This window comes from Capra hircus, chromosome 27 (assembly GCF_001704415.2).
Source record: "Capra hircus breed San Clemente chromosome 27, ASM170441v1, whole genome shotgun sequence".
Lineage (NCBI taxonomy): Eukaryota > Metazoa > Chordata > Mammalia > Artiodactyla > Bovidae > Capra > Capra hircus.
In genome coordinates, this window is record NC_030834.1 from 2,821,408 (window position 1) to 2,843,496 (window position 22,089).

General features: G+C 44.5%; 1 long non-coding RNA gene across 1 annotated transcript; it reads right to left on the reverse strand.

Moving 5' to 3' along the window:
* On the reverse strand, nucleotides 2,875–21,326 carry LOC108634078. The gene is made up of 2 exons (XR_001917355.1): nucleotides 21,142–21,326; nucleotides 2,875–3,461 (listed from the first exon to the last, which is right to left on the reverse strand). It is a non-coding gene; the product is annotated as an uncharacterized LOC108634078 (long non-coding RNA).

Genomic DNA, 22,089 nt, shown 5'->3' on the forward strand with positions numbered 1-22,089 from the left:
GGCAGGTCGGGGGCGGGGGGAGGAGGAGGGATTTCTATTTTTTGCCACCACTAAGAGCGCAGCGCTGTAGGGAGACAGCCTCTCCCGTGCAGAACAGTTACGGGAGATCAGTTTTCCTGCACCAACCTAGGTACTTGTCTCTAGAAGAGCTCATCAGAACTTTAAAGAAAGCTGAGAGAAATTCCATTCTCAAGGCGCCCTCTCTTCTCCGAGTCATTTTTAGCGCTGCAGGATGCCCTTAAGCAGTGGTTTCGGTAGAAGATGACTTTTCAAAATGGCGTTATTTCCTCTCATACCCCCAAGAATTCATCTTCTATTTCAAAAGGCCTGATGTCAAGCTGTAGTATCAGGCAGGCTAACACATGGTCTCAGGCAGCAGTTTCGAGGCGGGGGGTGGGAGATGAAAGGCGACTTGCCCTTGCAACACAGCACAGCCTTACCTCGGAGGACCCTTCACATGCTGGGTCGCCCTTGCTGCTTTTCCACGTAGCCACAGACTGAGCGTGGCCCACTGATCGTCCAGCGCCAGTTTCCAGCTGCCTTTCAAAGCGTCCTCAAGGGAGCCCACAGTGTGGTCCTGAGCATCACTTAAACAATTAAGGCCACTGTGTGCCCCGTCAGCTGCCACAAGGGAGAAATGAAATCAGCCCATCTCAAGTCTGACTCCCAGTGTAGCCAGCCAAGGGGTCTTCGGTCTGTTGGTCTCATGACATAATAACCCCCCTGGCTTGATCTGCACGAGTCTTTCCCATTTGTATCAGTTGTTCATTTTTCACCATTTTGACATTTCACGAACATCTATTTCCTCTCAATTCTAAGTGAATGAGATAAATTCTGCATGGCTGAGCAGGCAGGACTAAATTTTTAAATGAGCACAGATTTAGGTAGAAATCTCTAGCGTTTCGTTGCTGTGGGCATTTCTTCCCATGCTCGGATTCTGGCTGGACCATCTCATTACCCCCACCCTGGGAGCTGCCAATGTTTCCAGCAAATTCCTTTTCTGGGAAATTTAGCCCGTGTCAGTTTCTGCTGTTTGCAATGAAAGCCTTGAGTGATATAACCTTGAAGACAGCATGATATTCTCTTACAATCTAAGAGAATAGCAGTAGAAATATCTGGAGAACTCTAGGTAATGTGAGTACTAAGGAAAAGTATAGTGCTAGCTGTTCAGTCGTGCCCCACTCTTTGTGACCCCATGGACTGTAGCCCACCAGGCTCCTCTGTCATGGGATTCTCTAGGCAAGAATACCGGAGTGGGTTGCCATGCCCTCCTCCAGGATATCTTCCTGACCCAGGAATCGAACCCAGTTCTGCTGCATTGCAGGCAGATTCTTTACCATCTGAGCCAAAAAAAAAAGTATACTTGAAAGAAAAAATGTTAATGAAATACTGTTTCGGGGGAAGCAAGTTACAAAACGGTATCTGCAGGATGGTCCCATTTTTGCAAAAGAAAAAATATGTGTATATGTACATGTCAAAAATGCTAACCAGATACATACCAAATTGTTACTAGGGTGATCTTTGTGGGAAGAATGTGCCTCTGATACTTACTTCTTTCACATCTCCATGCTTAACTCTATTTTCTACAATGAATATGTATTCTTTTTGCAATATAAACGTGATCAATGTTATTTTAAGAAATGCATGCTTCAGAAGGAGCTTACAGAATAGAGGTTAGTTAGTGATTGAAAACTACATGGGCAATTCATGAAATGTTATCCCAAAGACCTGCCTTTGTAAAGATTCTTGAATCTTAATGATACCACTGGAGTCTCTCACCTGTTGTTACCCAATCCTCACAAACTAAACAGATACGAATAGGTCCTGCTGTTAATCATGACTCATAAAGATGAATCGGGCATATGATCAGGGGCACGCTGCTGAAAGGTTGTAGTTAAACATACTATCAGTCTACATTCACAAGCATCCACGCTATTTTGAGAATCTATCTTTTTTAATGACTATTACATCGGCTTGGTAACTGAGCCGCTATTTTTTCTTCATATCAGTTAAAACAATGCATTCTAACTGCTGGCACATACGATATAGAAAAAAATGAATAAGGGAGCTTAACAAAGTATTCATGAATTTAGCTAGATGACAATTTCAAAATAAAAATAGGAATTTTTCAGAAACTTTCCAAGCTCACTAGTTACATTCAAATGTATCCGTATTTTACAGCGTTGCACCAGGACTTCCCTGGCGGTCCAATGGTTAGACTTCATCTTCCAATGCAAGGGTTGCAAGCTTGACCCCTGGTCGGGGCACTACTATCCCACATGCCTTGTAGCCAAAAAACAAAACATAAAAAAGAAACATATTCTAACAAATCCAATAAAGACTTTTTAAAAATTGGTCCACATCAAAAAGATTTTTAAAAGTAAATTAAAAAATAGAAAACTGAACCATTACAAGGCATGATCATTAACCTCTCAATTCCTGTCCTGCTAAATTCTTTAGAAGCCTGAGTCCAAGTTTTCCTGTTCATTAATTATTTGGCTTTGTGTCTGGTTTTGCTTAAAAGGTTTGAGGGAACTTTTTAAAGTGCTCTTAGAATGTATTCATTCTCCTTTAAAAGTAGTTTGGAATCAAGTATCCATAATAATATAGTCTGTCAAATGCTCATCGGTCAGTAGAAATTCTGCATCTCTTGGTGCTACCATTTCCTAGGGTTCAGTTCAGTCTCTTTTCTTTACACCATGGTTCTCAAACTGCTTCATCTCAGGACCTTTGTATACTGTAATAATTATCCAGGACCCCCAAAAGACTTTTGCTCATGTGGGTAAATATTTCTCAAAATTAACCATATTTGAAATTAAAATAAAAATTTGAAATATTGACTTATTCATTTATAAATGAAAAATAACAAGATCATTCTGATACCATAAGTAGCATATTTAATGAAAAATGACTCTATTTGCCAAAACAAAATAAGCAGCGAGAGAATAGCATTGTTTTATACTTTTGCAAATCTCTTCAATGCTTGGCCTAATCGATGACAACTGGATTACGCCATCTGCTTCTGCATTCACTCTGTCGAAATATCACACATCATACTCTGCAGAAAACTCCACTGCATACTCATGAGAAAATGAGAGTGAAGGGCAAATACCATCTTAGTATAACCATGAAAATAGTTTTGACTTCATGGGAACTCAGAAAAGCTCTCTGGGCTCCCCAGGTCACCAGAGACAGAAATGAACTGATGTCATGTCACGGTTGTACCAGAGCTAGCTCCCATATCTCACTCAGGGCCCTGAAGGGTTTCTGGGTCAAGAGTTTCTTTCCTGGCGATAGCTGTTCATCTTCTAAGCCACAGCAGTGGATAATGGTCTCCTTGGAACTTGTATTAAGATGCAGAGAGGAGCTTCCCTGGTGGACCAGTGGTTAGGACTATGTGCTTCCACTACAGGGAGCACAGCTGAATCCATGGCTGGGAACAAAGATCCTGCACACGTGCACTGCAGCCAGAAAGAGACAGAGAAAAACAGCAGTAATGATGATTATAAAAAGCTGCAAGGAGATCTGCCCCACCTCCCCAATTCTCAGCCTTGACCAGAGGGAGAGCTACAAGTGTAGTGGACCCTCTTTGGGACAATTCCCGACTCTAACCCTCTGTCTCAGAAAAAGGCTAAAGCAACGTTTGCCCCTAAGTAACTGAAGGATCCCAGAAGTTCCGAGGGAAGGCGCGCCTTCCATCCCCATCGTGTGCGCTGCGCTTATTCGCCCCGTCGTGTCCGACTCTTTGCACCCCAGGGACTATAGCCCCCCAGGCGCCTCTGTCCACGGGATTCTCCGGGCAAGAATGCTGGAGTGGGCTGCCCTGTTAAGAGATAGTCACTTCTGATTCTTTGGTGAATTTGTCCTATGTGTGCACAAGTAGAAAAATATATAATCAAACTATATGTTGTCTATTTTGTTCACCTAAAACGTCTCATGGGCTTCCCTGATAGCTCAGTTGGTAAAGAATCTGCCTGCAATGCAGGAGACCTCGGTTCAATTCCTGGGTCACGAAGATCCACTGGAGAAGGGATAGGCTTCAGCTATTTCTGCTTTCTTGACTACTCCAAAGCCTTTGAGTGTGTGGACCACAACAAACTGTGGAAAATTCTTAAAGAGATGGAACTACCAGACCACCTGACCTGCCTCCTGAGAAATCTGCATGCAGGTCAAGAAGCAACCGTTAGAACTGGACATGGAACAACAGACTGGTTCCAAATTAGGAAAGGAGTACGTCAAGGCTACATATTGTCACCCTGCTTATTTAACTTATAGGCAAAGTACATCATGAGAAACGCTGGGCTGGATGAAGCACAAGCGAAATCAAGATTGCTGGGAGAAATATCAATAACCTCAGATATGCAGATGACACCATCATTATGGCAAAAAGTGAAGAACTAAAGAGCCTCTTGAAAGTGAAAAGGAAGAGTAAAAAAGTTGGCTTAAAACTCAACATTCAGAAAACTAAGATCATGGCATCCAGTCCCATCACTTCATGGCAAATAGATGGGGAAACAATGGAAACAGTTACAGACTTTACATTTTTGGGCACCAAATTCACTGCAGATGGTGACTGCAGCCATGAGATTTAAAGACGCTTACTCTTTGGAAGAAAAGCTATGATCAACCTAGACAGCATATTCAAAAGCAGAGACATTACTTTGCCAACAAAGGTCCATCTAGTCAAAGCTATGGTTTTCCCAGTAGTCATGTATGGATGTGAGAGTTGGACTACAAAGAAAGCTGAGTGCTGAAGAATGGATGCTTTTGATCGGTGGTGTTGGCGAAGACTCTTGAGAGTCCCTTGGACAGCAGGGAGATCCAACCATCCTAAAGGAAATCAGTCCTGAATATTCATTGGAAGGATTGATGCTGAAGCTGAAGCTCCAATACTTTGGCCACCTGATGCAAAGAACTGATTCAAAGAACTTGGAAAAGATTTTCCCTCCTGATGCTGGGAAAGATTGAAGGCAGGAAGAGAAGGGGACAACAGAGGATGAGATGGTTGGATGGCATCACCGACTCGATGGACATGAGTTTGAACAAGCTCTGGGAGTTGGTGATGGACAGGGAAGCCTGGCATGCTGCAGTCCATGGGGTCACAAAGAGTCAGACACGACTGAGCAACTGAACTGAACTGAACTGACTGATAGCCTACAGCGCAGAAATTCTACTTCAAAGGATCTACCTTTCCGAAATAGTCAACGTCAGGATGTGGATATGTTTGTACACAAACATATATGAATATTTATCACAGCACTGTTTATTATAACTAAGGTTTTATGGCAACCTAAATATCCATCAATAAGGAATGGGTTAAATACATTATTTTATTCATAAAATGGAATTGTATACTGACATTAAAGTTGATCATTTAGGCTTATGTTCCTTTTTAAATTTCAGTTTTATTGAAGTATAACTGACAAATAGCTGGCTTATATTTCTTAATAAGGAAAGATGGTCATAATAAACCATTAAGTGACAAAATTAATAAAGAGAATAATGAGCATCTACGCACAAAAAACAAATCAAAGGGATATATACCAAGAAGAAAGTAGTAAAACTATGGCTGATTTTTATCATTTTTATTTCTGATTGTGTGTGTTTTCTAGGTTAACAATTTAAATTGTTCTCATAGTTAAATTGCTAAGTCATCAACTGAAATTGTTTGGTTGTCTTTCAGTCACTCAGTCATCGTTAGACTTTTTAAACAAAGAAAGAAAGAAAAATTTGAGCGTGAACCTATCTCTAATATCAGATATTTTGGCTCTTCTAAACTTAATTTCTTAGTGATTTTGAAAGAAAAATGTGTATCCTCTATTAATCAAAAAAGAAAGAAAAATTAGACAGAGGACTACATCAGGGTAAATGAAGGCCTCTGTAACAAAAAGCCTGGGAAAGGGGGAGCTATAAATATTTACAAGCAAATTGTCTTTGGTGATGAAAGGAGATGCTTCTAATGATAGAAAAAGATACATTATAGAGTTGTTGCAGCCACAGAAGTGACAGGATCCCCAGTCATCAAGCTCATCTTTTCCGCTACCTTCTGAAATACAGTGTCAACTTCACAGCGTGAACCCTATTATAGACGGCAGTCCTAATTTTACATTAATATCAAAATAAGGCTAAAAAAATTTGTGTCAAGCAGCATACAGCACCCAGTACTATTTATGTCTTATAGATAAACTGAAGCTTCTTAAAAATCCTTTAATATCAATTGGAGTAACAGGCTGTTCTTAGGTATTAGGGAAAGGTAATTTATTCATAGAGATAATCAGAAAATCAGCCCATGAAATAAAATTATGTCCCATTCTGGAAACTGTATTAAGAACACAGTTTCTGGCTTCGAGTTAAAAGTGATGAGTTGACCAAATGCATTTCTCTCTCCATCCTCCTAATAACTCACTAATGATAGTGATGGAAAACATATACATCTACCATCAGAGAAAGAACAGGAGGAAATCTCCTGGCTGACAGCTGATTTCAAGAAAACCCTGAGAGATGGGAGGAGGAATCCCGCAATGTGTACACAGAGGCAGACATGAACAAAAGGCCCGAAGTTGCCTGCCTTCCTGCAGAGCCCCTGGGGCCCCAAATTAAAGACTAAGTTACATCAGAAAGTAGGAATAAGACGCACCCCTGAACACGGGGAGACAAGCGGGAAGTCCGCACGGTGCCCGTCGTACAAGACCGACTCCAGCGATACTTAGCTCCTGGTGTTCGCTTAAGCTCCTGCCACCAGAGAACCGCTCTTTGGGGGCAAGCAGAATACAGCAGAAGTGACAAGGGATGGTGTCTGAGGCTCCGTCTTCAGAGGCCTGCACACTCCCCTCTGTTTACTGGATTGCTCACTGTGCAGAAGCCGTGCCGGATGGATGCTCAAGCAGCTCCGTGGTCAGGCCCCGTGGTGAGACGGGCCCCAGCACCTACTCTCCAGCATATGATCAAGTCCCCATGGACGCGCATCCTCCAACCCCAGTCAAGCCTTCAGATGACCGCGGCCCCAGCTTACGAGCAGCCCCAAACCCAAACCACCAGTCAGCCACCAAGCTTCTTACCCACAGAAACCCTCAGAGGTAACAAATGACTGCTCTAAGCCACTAATCTTTGGGGACATGTGTTATTCAGCCATAGAGGCTGGAACAGCCAGTACACGACGTGACAGGTACCACAGCTCCACGTGGGAGTTTCACACAGGGATCTGCTCTCCCAGGCGAGAAATCGGAAGCGTCTGCTTTGGGTAAGATAAAGAGCCTCAAACTGGGGGCTGGGGTTGACATGAGCACTTCCCTTAGAGGCCATCACAGGATACTGAGCGGAGCTCCCTGCGACACAGAGCACGGGGAGCTCTGTTTATGAAGACAAACGACTGGTAAGAGCCTTCCAGATAACCCAGGGGACTCTACTCAACACTCTGTAATGACCAACTGGGGAAGAGTCTAAGAAAGCGTGGGGACATGTACATGTATACCTGATTCACCTTTCTGTACACCTGAAGCCAACACAAAATCATCAGTCAACTATATACCAATAGATTTTTTAAAAAAAAGAAAGAAGCAGTGGAGAAAAACAGTGATGCTGAATACTTTAGAGAACATGTGAGTCACTAACTAAAAGTGAAAATACATTAAAAATTTATTTTAAAAAATATATATATATATAAAAGCACCTCCACCTTTCCACATTTGGGGAGCCCCAGGTCAGGTCAGCTCCCACTACATCACTTGTTACCCAGAGACACCTATCAATAAGCTCCAATTTGGCAACAGAACTCCCAAGTAACTTTCAGGACCTAATTTTAAAATATAAAAAACAATCGGGAATCACCAGGTATTTATAAAAAGTTTTCCATGTGAAAGAGAAAGATCGGTATGTACAAAGAGAATTTTATTTCAAAAAAAGAAAAAACGGTGCTAGAAATAAAAGGGAACCTCAACACTTTCTAGTCGGTGGTATGAGAAAAAACTGACAAAATATTAAACCTATTAAACCCATTTTTCAAAAAAACAAGAACAGGATGATATAAAACAAGCAAGATTCCTTGAAATTTAAATATTTGCCCAAATTAAAAGTTCAACAGAAAGAGAACTGAGAAAATTCCCCAAAGAGAAAGACTGAAAGATGAAAACAATGAGAGAAAAGAATTCGAGAAATCGGTCCAGAAGGTCAAATACGTAGGATTTCGTTTTCCCTTAAAAAAGATGGATGAACAGGAAAGTCAGCCTTAGAAATGAGTTTTTTTAAAAATTCAAGAACTGAAAAAATTGAAAGGATTCACTCGCTGAAAGAGTGGAGGGAAAGACCTAAATCGACACACTGCGAATTTAGAACCCTGGCAATATACTTCCGGTTCTAAAAGCTTCCTGAGGGAGGAGGAAAACCAGACTATAGACAAAGCAACGCCCTGTGGGCTGAACTGGATTTTCTCAAGAACAAGCAATGCTAGACGCTAGACAGTGGAGTTGAGATAACCAATAGCCATGCAGCTGTGAACAGACTCTGGGGTCAGTTCACCTGGGCTTGAATTCCTGGTGTTTCTACTCACTAACTACCTGAGCACATGGTATCTATTTTCATCTGCCTCCAGGCAGGTGTGAACAGCCAGAGGCTCTCAGACCCATGGTGAACAAAACAGAAAAAAACAACCGAGACTTCGGGGTGTGGTCAGACACCACCGGAGCGAGGAGTAAGGCCTCCTAGTCCTAGGAAGCCGTGCTGACAGCAACGGGGATGAGGGATTGAGTTCCCAGTCTACCGGCTGAAGTAGAGTGCTGACCTCACTCCGAGGAAACCAAAGCGAGTTCTTTGGGACGACGACCAAGAAGGATGAGGCCTTGGCAGGAGGTCTGCAGTCCCCTTTCCCAAGAAAGGACCATCAGAGCAGCCCAACAGTGTGGGTGGGACAGGACCAGTGGGGCAGGCTGGCTCTTAAGGCTCGAGTTAGATGTGAAGGCTGATCCATCCCCAGACCCAGGACATCTAGCCTTGCTTCCTAGAAAGAAGTTTGGTTGTCCCTTGCAGAACAAGGCCAGGCTAACCAGGAGGGGTCATCACTCAGCCTTAACAGTTCCACTGAACCGTATGAATGTCCCCAGCCTAAACTCTGAGCACCTGGTCAGCACTCAACAAATAAAGGAGAGAACGAGGCAGGATTTCATGAATGAACAGTGCTTTTCAGAGGCCACTGAATCAAAACCTCAAGGCCTAGGATGGATATCCAGGCTCAGAGTTAGTTTATCGCCCCAATGGACCCCTCCTTGGAGGCACTCCAATCCCCTCTCTCCTGGTTTCTGCCCTCACAGTGAGGGTGCTCCCTCTCCCCACTGCTTCTTACTGATCACCTCCAAGTCCCAGCCTCTGGCGCCTGCACTGACCTAAAAGACACCTGCCCCTGTCAAGGGCAAAATGGCCAGTCATCCATTATTGTTTGTTTGTCTTTTAATAATTTAATCATCCCTTGTGTTTATTTTTTAACTGGAGGATAATGGCCTTACGATGCAGCAGTGGTCTCCGCCCTACATCAGCACAAATCAGTCATAACAACATACGTAGCCCTCCCCTTCGCACCTCCCTCCCAACCCCTCTCACCCCTCCAGACGACACAGAGTGAAAAATTGGGTATTAACGCATGTATATGGAATCTAGAAAAACAGTACTGATGAACCTGTTTACAGAGAAGAAATAGAGACGCGGACGTGAAGAACCGCCTGGTGAACACAGCGGAGGAAGGCGAGGCCAGGACCCACTGAGAGAGGAGCACTCCTCCGCTCCGATCCCGCTAATCAAGTGGGCTAAGCCGGCCCAGAGCTCTCCTGCCTGCTCCCCTCCAGCATGGGGCTCTGTTCTCCCCGAGGAGAATCACACAAAACTCCAGCTTGCCCGGTTTTTCCTGGCTGCCTCTCCTCCCAGGTATCCCTTGTCTTTTCCTGCTCTTTTGAGGACCCAGTCTAAACTTACTACCCAGGAACTGCGGGGAGAAATGTATTTACCAATACACAATGAAACTGAGTTTCCGAGAAGATGAACATGCTCTTGGTCCCAGAGCTAATCAGTGTAGAAGATAAGATTAAACTAATGCTGTCTCAGATTGGGCAGTGTGTGCACTCCATCAAACCCTCAAAACTCTGGAATCTTCCAGGAGCAGCCTCTCTGATCTCCCCAGTGGCCTTCACACGGCAGCCAAGTACAGATGCCCCCACCGCTGCCCCCCGGCAAACACCCCCAACCTCCACGTGTCTTTTTTCCGGAGGGAGGAGACAGTCCAAAGTTCCCTCCCCTGTAAATCCGGGACTGCACTTCGCTTTCACCAAGGTCACAGCCAAACTCAAGTCTTAGGAACACACATGGTTTGCTTTTTTCCCCCCTTTATCCAGAAAATGCAACCTCTCAAAAAATGTGAAAAAAAAATTGGAACAAATTCAAAGGACTAGTCTTCTGGAATGGGAAGAATTAATGTAATGATGAAGCACTATTGTTAAGGAAGTGAGGCTTTGCCAAGGTCATGTTCATATACTAATTGGAACTAGATGTATTGATACTAATCATATTTGGCAAAGACTCGGATTCAATGAATAGATAAGAATTATTTGAATTAGCAAGTCAAAGCATGAATCCAACCAGCGACAAAGCCCTGCTTACCAAGTCATTTCATTTCGGTTATAGAAGTGCAGTTGCTGAAGCTCTTTGAGGTTTTCATGATCCAACGTGAACAGCCACCTCTTCCTATATTCTTAAGTATACTATTCCTCACTTCAGTTCAGTTCAGTCGCTCAGTCGTGTCCCACTCTTTGCGACCCCATGAATCGCAGCACACCAGGCCTCCCTGTCCATCACCAACTCCCAGAGTTCACTCAGACTCATGTCCATCGAGTCCGTGATGCCATCCAGCCATCTCATCCTCTGTCGTCCCCTTCTCCTCCTGCCCCCAATCCCTCCCAGCATCAGAGTCTTTTCCAATGAGTCAACTCTTCTCATGAGGTGGCCAAAGTACTGGAGTTTCAGCTTTAGCATCATTCCTTCCAACAAACACCCAAGACTGATCTCCTTTAGAATGGACTGGTTGGATCTCCTTGCAGTCCAAGGGACTCTCAAGAGTCTTCTCCAAAACCACAGTTCAAAAGCATCACTTCTTCGGTGCTCAGCTTTCTTCACAGTCCAACTCTCACATCCATACATGACCACAGGAAAAACTATAGCCTTGACTAGACAGACCTTTGTTGGCAAAGTAACGTCTCTGCTTTTGAATATGCTATCTAGGTTGGTCACAACTTTCCTTCCAAGGAGCAAGCGTCTTTTAATTTCATGGCTGCAATCACCATCTGCAGTGATTTTGGAGCCCCCAAAAATAAAGTCTGACACAGTGTCCCCATCTATTTCCCATGAAGTGATGGGACCAGATGCCATGGTCTTCGTTTTCTGAATGTTGAGCTTTAAGCCAACTTTTTCACTCTCCTTTAAGCCAATTCTTTCACTTTCATCAAGAGGCTTTTTAGCTCCTCTTCACTTCCTGCCATAAGGGTGGTGTCATCTGCATATCTGAGGTTATTGATATTTCTCTCAGCAATCTTGATTCCAGCTTGTGCTTCTTCCAGCCCAGCGTTTCTCATGATGTACTCTGCATAGAAGTTAAATAAGCAGGGTGACAATATACAGCCTTGACATACTCCTTTTCCTATTTAGAACCAGTCTGTTGTTCCATATCCAGTTCTAACTATTGCTCCCTGACTTGCATACAGGTTTCTCAAGAGGCAGGTCAGGTGGTCTGGTATTCCCATCTCTCAGAATTTTCCACAGTTTATTGTAATCCACACAGTCAAAGGCTTTGGCGTAGTCAATAAAGCATAAATAGATGTTTTTCTGGAACTCTCTTGCTTTTTCGATGATCCAGCGGATGTTGGCAATTTGATCTCTGGTTCCTCTGCCTTTTCTGAAACCAGCTTGAACCTCTGGAATTTCACAGTTCACGTATTGCTGAAGCCTGGCGTGGAGAATTTGGAGCATTACTTTACTAGCACGTGCTGCTGCTGCTGCTGCTGCTGCTAAGTCGCTTCAGTCGTGCCCGACTCTGTGCGACCCCATAGACAGCAGCCCACCAGGCTCCCTCGTCCCTGGGCTTCTCCAGGCAAGAACACTGGAGTGGGTTGCCATGTCCTTCTCCAATGCATGAAAGTGAAAAGTGAAAGTGAAGTCGCTCAGTCGTGTCCGACTCTTTGCGACCCCATGGACTGCAGCCCACCAGGCTCCCCCATCCCTGGGACTCTCCAGGCAAGAGTACTGGAGTGGGGTGCCATTACCTTCTAGCATGTGAGATGAGTGCAATTAGCAAAGTCCTATTTTTCCTTGATATGGCAGAGAGAAACTTTAAAGTCCATCCTGAAATTATCACCAATTTCAAATTGGTCATATCAGAATTAATGATATTTTAATATAATACAAAAATTATCTGTGGATTTTAAAAATAAACATAACATCTTGATTTTTAAGTGGTATTTCTCACCACCATGGGTCACTAATAGTCACATATCTGCTAAGAATTTTTAAAACGCCCCCAAAGATTATTGACATTTAATTCATCCCATTCTTCTTAATTATGTGATTGTGTGGAAAAATTGAAACCTATTTCGACAATCTTTCCTAAATAAGCTTTTCTTTTGTATAGGTTTATTTATTATCTGGCTGTTTTCGGCTGAGCGCTTTGCTGCTGCGTGAGGGCTCTCTCTGTTGGGTTGAGCGGGCTCTCTCTGTTGGGTTGAGCGGGCTCTCTCTGTTGGGTTGAGCGGGCTTTCTCTGTTGGGTTGAGCGGGCTTTCTCTAGCTGCGGCAGGCTTCTCTGCGGTGGCTTCTTCCATCACGGAGCACAGTCTCTAGGGTCCAGGGGCTTCAGTAGCTGCTGTGCAAGGTCTCAACAGGTGCAACCCCCGGGCTCTAGAGCCCTGACTCAGCAGCTGCGGTGCATGGGCTCAGCTGCTCTGCGACATGGGGGATCTTCCCGGACCAGGCATTGAACCTGTGTCTCCTGCATCAGCACACGGATTCTCTACCACTGAGCCATCCGGGAAGCCCAAGAAGCTTTTCTTTTCCCCTTATTTTATTTTCCAAAGTGGTTATGCTCAGCGTTGTATAAAATATTTTATTACTACCATTTGATTTTATCAGTTCTCCCTTCTAAAAGTGCTCAATAGGCGTAATACCAGCCACAGCCAAGAAAAGCATGAAATTTATAGCCCCCATGGGAGCACTTCTCAGATCCAAAAGGGGTGCAGTGAATGAATACATCAGGCATAAGCCAACTCTGTCCTAGGCAATCTGAGAAGTATAATCAGCCCAGCCCAGGGGTCCCTATCCAAACAAAGTGTCCTGAGTAAAATTTCCAAAGGATAAAACTGAATACACAGAGATTCTCACTGGTACAGAATTACATATTAATGAAAATCAAGAAGCAATCTAATATGGGTAAAATTAAGGTAAGGGAATATGAGCTTAATTCTAAATATAATCTGGTATTATATAACCATAAAAACTAATAGTCTCGAAGACGATATGACAGCGTAAAATGGCACGAAAAATACGTATCATATATTCTCGAGTAAAAAGAGAGCACAGCTCCCAGTCAACCCTGGGCTCAGAGCTAGGTAAAATTTCATGCAGAATCATACGAGGATAAAGCATGACCAGCTATGGAATTTGTGGGGCTCTTCTGAGTAGGGGCCCTGTGTCACTGCCAAGGTCACACGCCTCTGAAACCTGAGGACAGACCAGCTGCAAAGAGAGAAAATGAAAACAAGTGAGTCATTTATCAGGGTTATGGAATTTGTTGGTTTTATTTTTGTTATTGCTATTATAAGGTCATTTTTCCATAAATTAAATGAAAAAGACTTTCACTATTCATATATCTTTAGGTTAGCATAGTAAGCGAAACTTTGTTTTGACAATGTGGACATTTCCTGCCAGCCTAAACATAGACACATCCGAGAGCTCTTGTCCTCAATCCCGCCTGGACACCAGCAGTTCTGCCACCTTATGAGTTTAACGTCCACACTTCACTCACAGAGGTTCTAACGCAGCAGATCTAAGACAAAGCAATTGGAAATCAGCTACAATACATTATAAAAGGCCTTTTCCAAGAAAAGGATTTCAAGTGTTGGTTTTGGCCTTTGGGAGCTCATTCTCTTTCAAAAATAGCACATTTTTCATAATTCACTCATGACGACATGTTGTGTGGGGGAAGGGGTGTGATCTGTGGTTTTGAGTTGATGCTCTGTTTGGGGTTTTTTTTGCCCATTTCTATTCACTCAACCTGGAGATTCTCGCCCTAGGTTAGCTTTCAAAATAACAAATATATAAGCTATGAAATTCTATGGTAAAATGATATTCTATTTGTAAGAAGCCCAAGGAAAAATGTTAGATACAGAGAAGGAGGAATTTGTTTAAAGAATTGTCGAGATTCTTTTTTCCATCTTTGTGTCTTCCAGGTTTATTGTGGTGACCACAAAACGCATGAATAAGGACAGTATTCCAGACAATAGGTAATTAACCAAGGACACATGGATTCATCTATGTATGGAGGATGTAACTGACAAACTCACCATGCATTTCTCGACATAAGCATCATCTCTTTGCAATAGCTGTCATGGGCACTGGCAGAATCAGGATTAGGGTGAGCAAGTGAGGCATCCAAGGCAAGAAGTAAGGAGGCCCTTGCACGACCCAGAGAACGGGTGCCTCCTTAAACTTTGTGCCTGGTTTAACCTGTGGGCCGCATCCTGAGCACAGGAGGAGAGACTTAGAGCATGCGTGCTGTAATCCATCTTCCTGACTCTGGAACCAAATAACCACGTTCCCTTAACAGATTTTCAGAGAACATTCTCAATCGTCAGTCATTGTTTGATTTGGACGGTATCTTCAGGAAATCTGGCTTTTAAGTATCCATTAACAGTATGACATTTACACCTAATTAAATCCTTGGATGACATAAATAGAATCTCTGTACCCTTTATTCTGTATTTTTAGACCTAAAGATGACCTTTAAGCAAAGTGTCACCCGCCGCTTCCACATTCCAGAGAGGAACTAGGAGGCTTTGCAAACAAGCTGGCTCTCTGTCCTCTGCTAGTCGGCACTGCTTTGAGAAGTAACAAGGAGTGAGAAAAAAGGGATGTTTCCGGAGGGGATACAAACACGGGATGATGGTTGTCCACTCTGCCTGCCCTCAGCTCATCTCAGTTCTGGGCACTCTTTCCAACCTACAGCCCCAGTTCAGCAAGTGTGGTGCTACAGCTTTCGCTGTTCAGAGCGAGTGGAGCAAACGTTGCCCCAGCAGCCAGCCTTGGCGTCACCTAAGAGTCTGTTGGAAATACAGAATCTCTGGTCCCTCTCTAGACCTGCCACACCGGTACCTGCATTTTAACAAGACCCCCAAGCAGCAGATGCTTTCACACTGAGAGGCATGTCCTGTTCCAGCCCACTCCTTCTCCAACAGCGTTCCAAATAGTACTGATGTCATAAGCGAATGGACCAACACATCACAAGGAGCTCAGGCTCACCTGTTTCCGAGCAGCCGGGGCTGCTAGCCCTTGAAGTGTTTGGCCAACCTCACAATGGGTTTCTGCCGTGGTTACTAATTAGCAGAATGAGCTCAGCACTCTGCCTCGATTCACATCTCTGGCAATCCCATTCTGTGCCCCACAGGGCTTGGGAAATCTGTGGGCGTGATTTGGGTTTCTCACGGGATTGGGTGTGCTATTGATAGTAGGCAGGAGTCAAGGATAATAACGTTCTGCCATCCATGGCATAACCTTGCATACAAAGAGGGGCCCCGCATGCTATGAAAATGCCAAGCATCCCACCGGGCATTCCTGGAGGTGAAAAATACATCCATCATTATCTGAGTCCAGAACCCAGCTGTGTTTCACGCATGAGCGCAAAGCATTTGGGCCAGAATGCAACTAGCTGTGCAAATCAAGGGAAGTCAAACAGGTTTTTCAGCAACATTTGTTTATGAATTACCCGAGAGTCACATTCAATGGCAATGCCTCCTGATAATTCAATTGCCGATTTGAGACGCCTGTGTCAGGCTGCATTTGTGGATATAAGCTCTTTTGGGTTATACCTTTTAGGGCCAAGCTACTCCAAGTGTACGCCAGGTGCCAGCAGCACCAACATAATCAGGAAGTTACTAGAAATTCGAATTCTCAGGCACGATGGTAAAGAATCCTCCGGCCAATGCAGGAGACACAGGAGCTGCCAGTTCAACCCCTGGGTCGGGAAGATCCCCTGGAGTAAGAAATGGCCACGCACTCCAGTATTCTTGCCTGGAAAAGTCCATGGACGGAGGAGGCTGGCGGGCTACAGTCCATAGGGTCGTAAAGAGTCAGACACGACTGAGCACAGAGCAAAACACACCTACTGCCTGATGAACCAGAATCTGCTTTTTCACAAGATCCCAGGGGACGTGCACGCAGGTAAGTCTGGGGAGCACCGTTCCCGGGGTTTGTACACAAGCATTCTATATTAAAAGAAATTTTATCCATTCACTTTTTATTTCTTTTTTATTTTATAGTTAGGGCATTCTGATTTTTATAAAGTACCTGTGTAGAGTATTTTATCAATGAATATTAAGTGGATATACCAAATATTTGTGTTTTTTAAAAAAATTTTTAGCATTGGATCTTTTGCCAGTTTGTGTTTGTCAAACACATGCAAATCCTCTTTTAATTTATGCTTAATTTTTATTTTATATTGGGATATAGTTGGTTTACAGTGCTGTGTTAGTTCTAGGCATTTTGTGTTAAATAGAGAACATTGTGTCAGCGACTACCAACCCCTTTTAGCCTAAAAATACTGGCTGAAGACTGGGGACCACCCAAGTAATGGCATCACCATTGGCAGAAACTCCTGTTACCGCCACCCACGAACCAGGTGGATCACCTTAGACGACCACTGCTGCTGCTGAGTCGCTTCAGTCGTGGCTGACTCTGTGCGACCCCATAGACGGCAGCCCACCAGGCTCCCCCGTCCTTGGGATTCTCCAGGCAAGAACGCTGGAGTGGGGTGCCATTGCCTTCTCCTTAGACGATCACAGCAATCCAAATCGGGGTCAGACCCCAGGGTTCTCTGGGACAGAGCCTTGCCTCTTCCCTCACTGGCCATCCTCTTACTCTCAATGATCAGACCCATGGCCAAGTTACCCCTCCCCCCACGACCATGGTTTCCCTGGTGGCTCAGATGGTACAGCCTCTACCTACAATGCAGGAGACCTGGGTTCGATCCCTGGGTCAGGAAGATGCCCTGGAGAAGTGAATGGCCACTCACTCCAGTATGCTTGCCTGGGAAATCCCATGGGCAGAGGAGCCTGGTGGGCTACAGTCCATGCGGTCACAAAGAAACAGACACGAGCGAGCAACTAATACACACCCCTCACTACAGAATCCTCTCCCACCGTATCCATGAAGGTTCTTCAAATCCTAATATGCTCTGCAAGTAACCCCACCAGAGTAATGAAGCAGGTACAGTCAGAATCTATTAACAGTGGCATTCGGACTTTACAATTGTACATGAGACTTTCTGAGCTTCCAGAATGTTACACCTACAGACAGCTGAATACAGAACACACTTCCAGAGCCAGAGTGGGTGACCTGGCAGGGATAAGATGGGGCAGTGTTGATACTTGCGTAACAGGCTATCTTCCGTCATTATGGCATAAACACTCAAAGAAAAGTTTCTTTCAATTATAAAAGCTAAATGACATTATCTAGTTTGAATTATGCCACTGTCAAGAAAATTAGAAACCAAATCACCCAAGTTTCAGCTACATTAATTATCTAGGAAAATCTAATCGTTTCCAAATAAAGAAACATTTGACCTTGTGTATATGAAGCACACTAGAATTACCATTTGGGCAAAACTTTTTGAGGACACATTATATATTTCTGGTATTTATGGCATTTTCATATGTTCTGGTGCAGTTTCCAGCAATACAAAGAGAAATACCCAGTTTCCCAGTTATATTTCCTGGTTAGGGGCTTTGTATGAGTCATTTATGAGGCTGCCCTGGTGGCTAAGGGGTAAAGAATCCGCCTGCCAGCGCAGGAGACTCGTTCAATCCCTGGGTCAGGAAGATCCCCTGGAGAAGAAAATGGCAGCCCACTCAAGCATTCTTGTTTGGGAAACCCCATGGACAGAGGATATTTAAGATAGTACAGGTATAAAGCAGGAAAAGAGCACTTTAAAAAGTCAGAAAACCACAGGATTTCCCTGATGTTCAGTGGTTAAGAGTCTGTGCTTTCAGTGTGGAGGGTGTGTGTTCAATCTCTGGTCGGGGAACTAAGATCCAACATCCTGCAGAGCATGGTCAAAAAGAAAAGTGAAAAAGGAAGACCGGCGCTTAGCCACTGCGCTGCATTATCAGCACTGTGATTCCAGCTCAAACATCAAGCTCTGCACATCAGTCTCCACTTCTACAGAGGAAGTCAGTGGACCCAAGGGCCTCTCCCTTTCTTTGCAGCTAGAACATGTGATTGCAGCCAACGAGCAAGCGAACAGATGCATTCTTTAAACTGTACAGTAATTCTGTCGCGTCTCCAAACTCAACCTCAATATTAGATCCCTTGATGATCTTGCAAGGGATTTTACCTGTCAACCAACCCTTGGCTATGTATGTTCTTGGAAGAAAGCAATGTCATTCTTGATACAAAAAGTCAGGTACAATTTGTTTCTAAAGTAATGTTTCAACTTTTTTTTCTGCTTTTTTTTTTAAATTTTTTTGGTATGTTAACTTTTTTGCCCTCCTGAGTAAAATTAACTAGCATTTTTGATCAAATGGAATTCAGAGAAGTAGGCCACAAGAAAAGGGGTCACAAACCCCAGGCTAAAGGAAATCCACAGGACACCGAAAATGTTGGTGATAAAGGGCAGAAAAAGCAGTTAACATGTATAATAATAACCTAGATTTGGCTAAATTTCTAAACTCTAGTGACTTAAATTCCATCAGTTTGAAAGACTTCATCTGTCCAGGTTACATCTGTTTAAATACTTTTCTCATATTTTTGCAGCAATATAAAGCAGATTGTATGTAGGCATTTACAGCAAGTCTTTGGCGACGTGGCAAAATCTACCAAAATTCAAACGTGTTTGACCTTTGATTCAACAGCTCTGCTTCTTCCATTCCATTCAACCAATACTGGCACAAGGACAGAAAGATGTGTGTGTAGTAGGTTTTTTGCTGCAGGGCGGTTTGCAATGGAGAAAAACACGAGGCAACCTGAATAAACAGCCAGCAGTAAGACAGCAGTCATGCGCACTCTACGCTCTTTTCACTCTGAAGTAACTTTGATTTACAGAGAAGTTGCAAAGATAGTACACGCATTTCCACTTACCCTGTACTGAGAATCCCCAAATGCCAACATTTTATTACAATTGCTTTATTCTCTCTCTCTCTACATACACACACACACAAAAGCAAACCTGTCATTTACAGCAAAATTTAAAAACATTTCTTCCTAAGCCAATCAAAACTACAGCGAGGTACCCCCTCACTTCAGTCAGAATGGCTATCGTTAAAAAGTCTACAAATAACAAATACTGGAAAGAACGAGAGCAAAAGGAAGCCTCCTACACTGCTGGTGGGAACGCAAATTGGTGCAGCCGCGACAGAAAACAGTCTGGAGGTTACTCAGAAAACTAGAAATACCGTCTGATCCGGCAATCCCACCCCTGGATATATATTTAGAGAAAACCATAGTTGAAAAGAATATGTGCACTGCCGTGTTCCTAGCAGCACTATTACACTAGTCAAAACGTGGGCGCAACCTAAGTGCCAACGACGGATGACTGCATAAAGAAAAACTGCGGCACGTGTATGCATGGAATACTACTCAGTCATTAAAAAAGAATGCAATAATGCTGTTTGCAGCAACATGGATGGATCTGGAGATGGTCATACTAAGTGCAGTAAGTCAGACAGATACGAGATAATATCCCTTACATGTGGAATCTAATATGTCACCAATGAACCCATCAGTGGAGCAGACGCAGACCCGCAGATGTAGGAACCCAGCTCCTGGCTGCGAAGGGGAGCAGGCTGGGGGAGGGACAGGTTGGGAGTCTGAGGTTAGCAGGTGCAGACTGTTACGTTTAGAATGGATAAGCAGCAAGCTTCCACTGTTCAGCACCAAGAATTATACATTCAGTGTGGTGGTGCCCTAGGATAAACTATGATGGAAAAGAACATATATATACTATACAGATACATGAGTCATTTTGCTATACAGCTGGAACTAATAAACTCTTGTAAGTTAACTACACCTCAATAAAATTAATTTTTCAAAATAAAGATAAATGAAAAATTTTTTTTCTTTTTGCTCCAGGGGTGGGCATGGCATTCACTGCCAGGTCTTTTGAGCTCCCTTTAATCTGGGAGCATCCCTTGGCCTTCTGTCTTTCGTGACCTGGGAGAGGACACTCTGGTTCTTTCGTATGGAAGTCCTCTCAGTTTGGGTTTTGTCTGCTGGTCCTCTGATTCAGTCATGCCTCTGTGAGTAAATGTGTACTTGATGACATCGAAGACCTGGGGATATTCTAAGGGGAAAACGCGGTCACGTTTGTCACGGTCAACAGAAAGCAGAGGACCCACTGAAAGAATCTAAGGCTAGTTTGACAAGAGGGACGCTTTTCAGAGGCGCAGTTGCGGTTAAGGGAGCAGCGCGGGGTCAAGGGGAGCGCCACGCAGAGGGAGACGAGGGGCCGCTGGGGCTGGGGTTCAGCGGGCTCAGACTGCAAGCCCTCCTGAGGAGAGGGCGCTCCCTCCACCCCAACGCAGGAGGGACAGAAGGCTGTGCCTCCTCCCACCTCGAGGCGGCTCCAGGGAGCTGCTTGGAAAGACAGGGCAAGGCGCAGAGAGGGGCATTCGGTTTCCCACCTGGACGCCCGCAGAGCTGAGGACAGCTCCCCGCTCCCCGCTCCCCGCGCCCGAGGAGACGCCTGGAGACTGAGGCCAAGGCGGGGTGGCGGGGGGGTGGTGGCGAGAGACCAGCGGAAAGAGAGTCCAGACCCCACCCCTCAGGTTTTTCTTTTTTTTTTGGCCTCGCTGCCTGCACTGTCCTAGTTCCCCAGCCAAGAATCGAACCCACGCCCCGCCCTGGCACTAACCTCTGGAGCACCAGAGAAGTCCTCTCCCTGAGGGTCCCGATTTCTGAAGGACACGGAAGAGGAGATTCCCGCCGGTGTCTGCCAGCCTTCAGGACGCATTCAGCCAGCTGAGACTGCAGAGCCCTTCTGAGAAGCACCCGCGTTGGGTGCTTTAGGAGGCGAAGGCGCGGCCTATGGAACCATGACGGCGGCCGCCAGGCTTGTCCGGAAGAGGTAGCCAGGCGTGACCGGGAGCTGCAGGGCCTGCAGTGCTGAGTGGAAGCTGGCCGCTCCGGTCAGGGGCGTGTGCGGACTTTCACCATCACTGAGCTCACAAAGGCTAGGGTAGCAAACGCAGCCAGGAAGCAAAGGCCGCCGGCCAGCCCCCGCCGCACGGCCAGAGGGACCAGCTGGAGCCACACCCGCTGCTGGCCGCCCCTGGACGCGGGAAGGAGACCCTCTCTCAACTGCATTTGAGACTGAAGTTTTCAAATAAATAGACTCCTGAATATTGAAATGAAACCATTCTAACCACTGAACATAACAGGAAAGTTATGAAGAGGAGCTGAGATTTCATTAAGGAGCCCACTCAGCACCAAAGGAAAAAGGGAAGTTTAAAATAATATAGCCATTTTTGGAACTTCCCTGGTGGTTTAGTGGTTAAGATTCTGCACTCCCAAAGCAGGGGGCACAGGTTCGATCCCTGGTTGCAGAACTAACATCCCACAAGCTGCACGGTTGAAAAAAAACAAAAACAAATCACAGTCACTTTTTAAAAATGAAATCATTTCATACTTATGCTCCAATTAATTGTGCTCCTCAATAAATTTTTACATTTAAAAAGTGAAGTATATTTATATAGATGCAAATAAAAAGAACTGGAAATGCACTGAATTGTTAATTATTAACAATTGTTAATTGTTAATATGTAAAGGGCTTCTCAGGTGGTTCAGTAATCCGCCTGCAGTG